Raw genomic sequence first — 9,050 nt, 5'->3', positions numbered from 1 at the left:
CCTAATTAATTCATGCTTATGGTCAGCTCTGGCAATGAGTATCAGTGAAAAGGGGCAGATACCAATGGGCAAAACTATCTGTTGAATGTGCAGTCCTGTGTTTCAGAACATGGACTGTTTTTAAGGCTTCGTTCGGGAGATGCTTCCTTAAATGCATGAAATGGTAAGAGAATTTGCTGCTTCTTAGCCTAGTAAGAGTGTCCAAAATTTTTCTCCCTTGAACAACTCTGAAGAATTTGCCATTCTACCCTGCAGGTATGAGAATTAGGAGCAAGCTGAGTGATTTGGATTCTAATGTAGAAAATTCAAGATTCGACTGTCAATCACAGTATTTGTGGAAATGCCAGCTTTTGCTAAATGGGCCTGCTTAGCACTCTAAGTGTCTGTGACAGCGAACGCACATCCTAACATCACCAGTGCTTCCTCTGTTCTTCTCTTTCCTTCCCATCCCTCTTCACTCTACTTTCCCGCTTTCCCTCAAACAGGAGGGAAAACCCTGAGTGGATTCTGGAACTAGGCAATAGCTCACCACCACCACCCCACTCCGTCCACTTCAGCAGCACTACTACAGTCTCCGTTCTCCCCACTTTCCTTTTTGTGCCTTCAGATTTTTTTCTGATATGGAGGGAACATAAATAAGGGTTTGGCGGGCCCAAGAGAGAAATGCCCTGATTCCTACTCTCCAGGAAGATTCCCAGAGACATCCAGAAAAGAACAGCTGCCTGATGCTTCTATCTAGATAGACATGGTCATAGATAACCTCAGAAGTGCCAGAGTGTGGTGAAGAGAATTTAGGGAGGTCCTGTGACCCCACTCCTGCTATTCATGCCTTCTGACCCTCTTCCTTTGAGTGAGGGCAGGAGGTGTGACTTGCTTCTGACCAATGAATACAGCAAAGATGATGGAATGTTACTTTCATAAGTACGACATAAGATGAAGACACATCTTGCTAGGAGACTCCTTTCCTTGCTGGCTTTGAAGAAGCAAGGGGCCAGGTCGAAAGGTCTACTTTAAGTTGCTAAGAGTCGCCTCCACATGACAGTCATTAAAACTGCCCAACAGCCACAAGGACATGGATGCTATCAACAACCAAGTAAGCTTGGAAGTGGCTCCTTTTCCAGCTGAGCCTTGGCTCAGATTGATTGCAGCCCTGGCTAACACTTTGTGAGACTGGTAGGTCCAACTAAACTGGGCAAGACTCTTGGTTTCTGGAAAACTTGACATAATAAACATGTGTTGTTTTAAGCCACTGAGTTTGTAGCAACACTGCAGCAATATACAGAATACAAATAGAAGGAGGAGCACTAAGAGAGCCAGGGGACAGGGAGAAGGGACAGACACATCAGCTATAACTGGTTACTGAGGAATAAGATTTTTTTGCAGGCAGTGATCCCTTGGAGGGCTCTGAAATGGAGTTTAGTGTACAGGAAGTTTATTAGGAAGTGCCCCTAGGATCAACACCTGTAGAAGGGAGGTAGAAGAATCAGTGAGCACAGAGGGAGAAGTGGAGTTGGGACACAGGGCTAATGAAGGCATTGGCCAACCCAAGAGACACTGGAACTGCAAAGGCCTTTCAGAGTTGCCCTGCAGAGCATGAGATATCTGAGCTTCTATATCACCACAGTGAACTGTCACTGAATATGTGCAGCCCCATGAAGGTCATAACCTTGAGTAATGGCATCATGTGAAGGCTGTCTTCTGTAATCTCAGCAAGTGAGGCTACATGTCCTTCATTAAAGAGGGATCTGGGTCTGGCATCACCATGTCTATTATAGATGTACATCTGAATAGACTAATGACCAGAGCATAGGTTACTTGGCACCTTACCAGGGTTACAGAGGCTCCCTCTAAATCTGACACTGCTTTGAGAGTGGAGTGATCTCAAACTGATCATTAACTTTCCATCACCAAGTTAGAGTACAAAAATCAAAATCAAAACCAAATTTAGTTATAGAAAAATTGTTGTATTCTCTGTTGTAAGAACTATTATAATTACACCAAGAGCACAAGAATAGAAGTATGTTTCAAATAGAAAAACCAAGAAAGATTTCATATATGAGAAGGAACTGATGGCACTCTCAAAAAAAGAGAGATTGAAAAAAAAAAATCGAATGAACAGACTAGTACAAATGTGCAGGCAGAGTTAGGGGGACAAATGAGGGGTGGTATAGCATTCTGGGGCCAACAAGAGCATGATGTCCTTACCTCTCTTAGGTTGTTAGGGTCAAGGTGAGGGAGCCATAACTATAACTCAAACAAAGGATTATTACAGTTGGGAACTTGTGGTTTTAGATAGAGGATCATAGATACTGCCAAAACAAAACTCTTTATCTTTCCCTTCCTACTCTCAGATCTCCTGCCAATACCTCCCATTGGCCAACTCAATGGGAAGCCAGAGGGCAAGAAGTCCAGGTGATGCAGCCCAAAGTGGCTAGCCACCCAGCTCACTGAGCAGCAGGAAAAGTGGATCTGGAAGGGGTAGGGAATGACCATCATGGGTGGGGAGTGAAGGAGAAAACCTTAAGCTAAAGAAATAGGATGAATAAAGGCAGAGAAATAGAAAATTCCAGAACCTGTTTCAACAATACTTGGTAGTCTGATGTGTTTGGAGTAGAAGCACCCTGAGGTGGTAGTTTGAGATGGAACAGACCTGGTTCAGAAAGGAAGGAGGGGGAAGGGATTGAAAGGATCCTGTCTAGGGGTTCCCATCAGGAAATCCAGCAAACCCTCGTTTGCCAGCAGATACTGGCAAAATAGGACAGCCCTGATTTCCGTGTATAATCCAACAGTCTTATCCCCTGTATTTACTTTAGAGAGTCAGACTGGAGAATGTGACTGGGCTGGTGATTTTCTAGCTATGTAATAGTGAGTCACGTTAAAACAAGTTTGTATTTATTTGTAACTGGCTATCCCCATCAAGGTCTGGCTACTTGGTTGTTTCATTTTTTTCATTAGAGAAAAGCCTGCTAAGACCCTTAATCATTGCTCTTGATCACTTTGATTTTCTTTCAGTGTTGAGGGACTGAAGAGGCCCTGTTAAATGTGACATGCCAGGTGCATTCACATCATTGTCACGTGGGAAAAAATCTCTTGTGTGGTGTAAAATCACACAGGCATGTGTTGCAGCTAATTAATTGGATGACAACCAATCTCTCAAGTCTTTTCCAACATTATTGCTTTCCTGGCTTTTCACACTCATCATGTCAACACATGTTTCCCCAGTCTGTTAGCTTATCCTTTTGCTAGCAATCTAACATTAATTTACCAACAGATTGCTTAACCTTTCTCCATTCTTTTTGGTTGTTTTGCCTTCTTTGATATTTGTAACATCTCCTGGGGCAATATCTCCTTGGAATTCTATTGACATATAACTTCCTCCATCTTCTGGAAGAATTTACCATTGCACAGCAAGTTACATTTTAAAATGGTTACATTTTTCTCCAGAAACATGCCATTTTTTATAGTTTCCTCTTTTCAAGTTGGGAAATTTCCTATATTGAGCAATTATTTGCTGCCAAGCACTATACTACGCATGATGCTATGTACATTTCATTTGTTTAATTGCTCCTTGTGACAACAGCATCTTGTCACTCCTTTTCGTGCAACATATGGTTCAGAGTGATCCTGTCATTTGTACAGAATCACATAACCAAAATGTTTCGGAGTCGGGATTTAAACTCAGGTCTCCCTGACACCAGAAACCATAACCTTTTCCCCTGGGCTACACTTTGTAGAGCCCTCCACCATCCTCCTTTGTTCTCCACGTAGCCAACATGGTTATTCTTAGAATATATAAAATCATAAGGGCCACTAACTTTTCAGTGTAACTGAATTAGTGTTAACTCCTCCAAAAGTATTTACATTTTACGAGAGGTCTTAAGAAGAGAACTCCAAAAAATGACTCTAAGAATGGTTTTCAGGATTACAATTGGCTATAGCAGTTACTTTTGGATAAAGAAGTCTTTGTCAGCACTCAAAATTTCTTAGGCAGCTCTCTCAATCTTCCCTATGAGGCTAATTTGTTTTGTCAGTAAGCACTGACAAAGACAGAACATTTTGTTTTGTGCAGCAAGGTAACATTTTTACTTTCCTGAACAGGATCCCACTCAGCTCTCAATTGTTCACCATTGTATTGACTGAATGCTGAAATGGAGCCCTGTAACCTACCACCAGCAGCCGCAGCCATGGTCCCATCTCCTTATACACACAGCGACACATGACTTGAGAGGTTCCATATTACAGAAATGCTCAGTTGTCTTCCTGGAACCTTCAGAGGCTCAAGACTAAGACCGTGATACCTAATAACTTTGGCCTGGAAGAAACTCTCATTCACTGTAGAGATTTCTTTCATCTGACACCTCTAGCCAGGAATATTTCTAAATTGGAAAATGGTGCCTCATAGACCCTTTAGGTAATGCTATCTCACGACGTCCTCGGAGGGAACATACTTATTGGGAATCCCTTCGGAATTTCTTTCTTTTTTTTTTTTTTCTTTTGAGCTTCAGAATTTCAGTGATGCACTATGAAAGAAAAAAAGTGGCCTCTCCATAGTGGATTCAAGGGCGGATAGCTATCTACAATCAATCCATGAGATCAGCAGCCTATTCTATCCTGATCACTGATTTCAACATCAACAATAGAAGAGCGCACAGTACATAGAAGGTGATGAAAATATATGAGCTAGATGAATGAATTCTTAACATCTGTTGACTATACTAAGATATGTGAGATACTTCCCTAAAGGTTAAGGATGCAATAAATAAGACATCTTAGCTGCTGAAACAGAGCTCATGGTTTAAGAGAGAAATACATAACTGAGTTGAAAGTACAAGGTTTACTGGTATTAACTGGGTGTTAATATGTAACTGATAAATTACTGAATACTACCTCTGAAACTCATGATGTACTATATATTGGCTAATTGAATTTAAATAATGAAAATAATAAAACTCCCCTCAAAAAAAGAATTAGAACATGGCAAAACCTGCAGAACTCCCCACTAATTCCTCCATAACTCTACAATCGCTCTTTCTCAAAGGTAATCATCACTCTCACCACTAACACTGTGAATTAGTTGCACCTCTTTTTGATCATTATATAAAGAGCTTATGATTATGGACCTTTTACCTGGCTTCTTTTTTCCAACATTTTGTTTGGTATATTCGTTCATGTTGTTGCATTCATTGTTTTTGTTCCATACTATTCCAAAGTATGAATATCCTGTAATTTAGTTTTATTCTCCAGCTGATGAAGCATTTGTTTTCACTATTTTGGTTAGTGGTGTTATGAGCATTCTCATATATGTCTCTTGGCACACAAATGTGTGAAGTACATGTGTATGTGTGTGTGCGTATATATGGAATATACTTAATAGTAAACATGCTGGGTATTAAGATATCTGTTTATCTATCTACCCACTGATCTTTCCAAATTTGGTAGATAATAACAACGTTTTTCAAAATGTTTGTAGCAACTGTCACTTTAAGCATGGCTTAAAACCTTCTCACTTTTTTTTTTTTTTTTTTTTTACTGGGTAGGAATTCTCTTTTCTATTACAGAGTTATAAATAAGATACAAACTCTGTCAGTTATATGTGTTTCAAATACATTCTCCATTTTGTGATTTACATTTATATTATTTTAATGATGTCCTTTGATGAACAAAAGCTACTAATAGGAGTTAGTTCAATTTATCAATCTTTTCTTCTATTATTAATGCCATATCATTTTACTTTCATCAGTCTTATGCTTTTATATTTAAGATGTATCTTATACAAAGCACACTGGTATTTTTTTCCATGAAATATAATCATTCTTATCATTGTACTATTTAAATGGAGTACCTAGCTCATTTATTTTTAATGCAATTACCTACATAGATATGCAGAACTTTCATGTTATTTATTTCCTTACTGTCTCATGTATTGTTTGCTTCTATTTTTGCCTCAGCTTTTAAAGTAATTTTGTTATATTTTTTCCTTCCATTCACTCATTAGTTACACATTTAATTTAATGTTTACCCTAGAGATTACCACTAGTATCTATGATTTATTAACCTCTAATGAAAGAGTACTATTGACACTCTCCACATCATCTGAGGAAATTTGATTCTATTAATCATCATCCCGAATTCTATGTTCCTATTGTCAAATAATTTATGTCTCATTATAAGTCTCAAAGAGTTCATTACTGCTTTATACAATCAATATTCTTTTACATACTTAACATTTTAATTGCTCTTCATTATCTCATAAATGTCTAAGCATTTCCCATCTAAGATTGCTTTCATTCTATTTGAAGAACATCTTCTCTGTTCTTTAGTGCAGGTAGGACATTTACAAAATCTTTTTTTCTTCTGATCTAACAAATGTCTTTATTCTAACCTGCATTTTTGGAAGGATAATTTTTTCTGTTATAGAATTTTTTTCTTTTAAGTTATTATGATGCCATCCTTTCAAAGTATCATTTTGCTTTTCCTCTGCCATGGTTTCTGCCAAAAAGTCAGCTGTCCACCTTATTGTTGTTTCTTTGAAGAAAATGTGTTTTTTCTCCTTGACTGCCTCTGAGATATTTTCTTTTATTTCAGCAGTTCTACTGTAATTATATTTAGGATTGTCGTTGCTGTTTTGCAATATAACTGGTTTGAAATTTGTTGGTAACTATCTCATCAATATTGCTTCAACTCTACTTTTACTTTTTTATCATATACAGGGTATTTTCACTATATTCCAAATATTATTTTTGGTAAATGTTTATTCTTTTTTTTCTAGTCACGTTTTTGGCATTTATATATCTACCCTACCTTCTGGCCCACTAATTATCACTATAGAAATATCTAATATGATATAATCCTATCCATTAGTTATTTATTTCAGTTATTATATTTAGTTCTTGATTTTTAATTTTATTTTTTCTCAGCTTTGACGTATACATATTATACAATAATATTGTAATTTAAGGCATACAATGTGATTATTTGATATTTTAATAGTTTCCAGTTAGGTGATGAAATTCTAATTCTCAATCTTGTTTAATTACTTGAGTATATTAATCATGTAACATCTTAAAGATGCTATAAATACCTCCATTATCTGATTTTCTAGGAGTCAGTTTCTATGGTCTTTTTAAATATTTTCCAGTTTAGATCCTGGCTGATGTTCAATTGTATGCCTGATTACTTTTGACTAAGTACTAACTAAGCTTTATATATGAAATATTATAGAGCTATGTTAAGACTCTCTACAATGTTATCTTCTATAGGGAGAATTTAGTTTTTGCTCTGATATACAACTAGGCTAGGGAAAATCATCTCAATCCAGAGACTACTAAGATGCAAAGCTTAGTTTCAATTCTTATGGGAAATGATCTATATTTTGATTACCCTTAGCAGTACCCCTCTTCTTTAGTAGGTCCTGAACTTCAATTTCTATTCCCCTAATCCTGTAATCTATAGAAAGTTCTGGTTAGTTCTTCAGGCTCTTAGCCATCTGTAGTCAGTTCAAGGAAAAGAGTGGTACACTCTCTCTTCTTTTCTAGATATTATCCAAACATTTTCTTGCTATCTTAGTATCTCTATAATTCCCTCAAACAATTTATTTACATTCAATCCAGGTTTCCTAGTTGCTCTCAGTAGAATATTTGGTCTAAAACCCACTATTCCACCATTGTCAGAAGCGGAGTTCCATTTCCTTTGTCTTAAATTAATGAGAGGTTTAGATTAAATCATCTCTTTCACTTGTATCATTGTGAATATGTAACTCACCTGCGGGGTGGCCAAACGTGGAGTGGCCAAAATAGAAAATCTCAACTTTCAGTTACCAGAGCCCAGATTTATGAAGCACAGCATGCCGCAAGAAACTACTACCACAGAAGTTTCTAAATAAGAGTATGTTATTACAAAATATCTGAACAGTACACAGCCCAAAAATTATTATTCATTTGATCTATGCCAAAATAATTCATAAACTTTCTGTAGTTGCAAAAGTTTTTGTGGCCAAGCATAGGAATTTTTCAGCAGTGGATACCTTCCATAAGGTCTTTCAGAGCATATATGCACTGGAGAAAAGACACACCTCCGGTATGCTTGTGTGTTTTTAAAACAGCAAAAAGAAACAGCAATAGTTAGAGCAGGAAGTTAAATGGATTAAACATTTGCCAACAGAACTCATCTTTGAGCAGCTAACAGAGAATGACACCTTCTATACTACTACAAATAAATAACAGCAACAACAAATAGTACAGTAATAACACATTTGTGGAGTGCTTCCTGTAAGCCAGAAACTCTAAGAGCTTATGAATAATATCCCAATCTTCATAATGAAGTTAATGAAATAGCTGTTATTTATTTTATAAATAAGGATGATGAAACTCAAAGATTCCAAATCCCTTACCCAAAGTCATACAGCTCAAGAATTGCAGGCCCATAAGACCCTAGAGCTATGTTCCTAACCACTACGCTCTAGAATCTATTTTATTTTTATTTATTTATTTATTTTTAAAGATTTTATTTATTTATTTGACAGAGAGAGACACAGCGAGAGAGGGAACACAAGCAGGGGGAGTGGGAGAGGGAGAAGTAGACTCCCCGCTGAGCAGGGAGCCCGATGCGGGGCTCAATCCCAGGACCCTGGGATCATGACCTGAGCCAAAGGCAGACGCTTAATGACTGAGCCACCCAGGCGCCCCTCAAGTCAGTGTTTTACTTGGTAAACATGTCTGAGACCATGCATCCCTGGCTGCTAATAAGCACCATGGCGGACAGGGCTAGAAAGGTAACAGCTTTATTTTGAGCAGGGGGCAAAGATAAGGCAGCACTTTATAGCTACATTGTAACTAGATCCTGCATTAGAATCTATTTTAATGAAGCAACAAGGCCACCAGAAAGTCATGTAGCAAATCATGATACATTAAACAATGGAGACACAAAGCAGAAGAGTAGTTGGATCAAATCCAGATTTTCACGGTCTTAGTTTCTCCTAACTAGGGGCCAGGCTTACCACTAGATGCCTTTTATAGTGATAAGTGTATATTACTTGTGTGTGTGCGTGTGCG

General features: G+C 37.7%; 1 non-coding gene across 1 annotated transcript; it reads right to left on the bottom strand.

Moving 5' to 3' along the window:
- Positions 1-8,710: 8,710 nt before the first annotated feature.
- LOC123852198 (small nucleolar RNA SNORA63) lies at positions 8,711-8,844 on the bottom strand. The gene has a single exon (XR_006792812.1). It is a non-coding gene; the product is annotated as a small nucleolar RNA SNORA63 (small nucleolar RNA).
- Positions 8,845-9,050: the final 206 nt, after the last annotated feature.

Source organism: Mirounga angustirostris, unplaced genomic scaffold, assembly GCF_029215605.1.
Source record: "Mirounga angustirostris isolate CCGP_5_RB_7025 unplaced genomic scaffold, mMirAng1.0.hap1 SCAF_10, whole genome shotgun sequence".
NCBI lineage: Eukaryota > Metazoa > Chordata > Mammalia > Carnivora > Phocidae > Mirounga > Mirounga angustirostris.
Note: the sequence above shows the minus strand (reverse complement) of the source record. Positions and strands in the feature narration are given on the sequence as shown.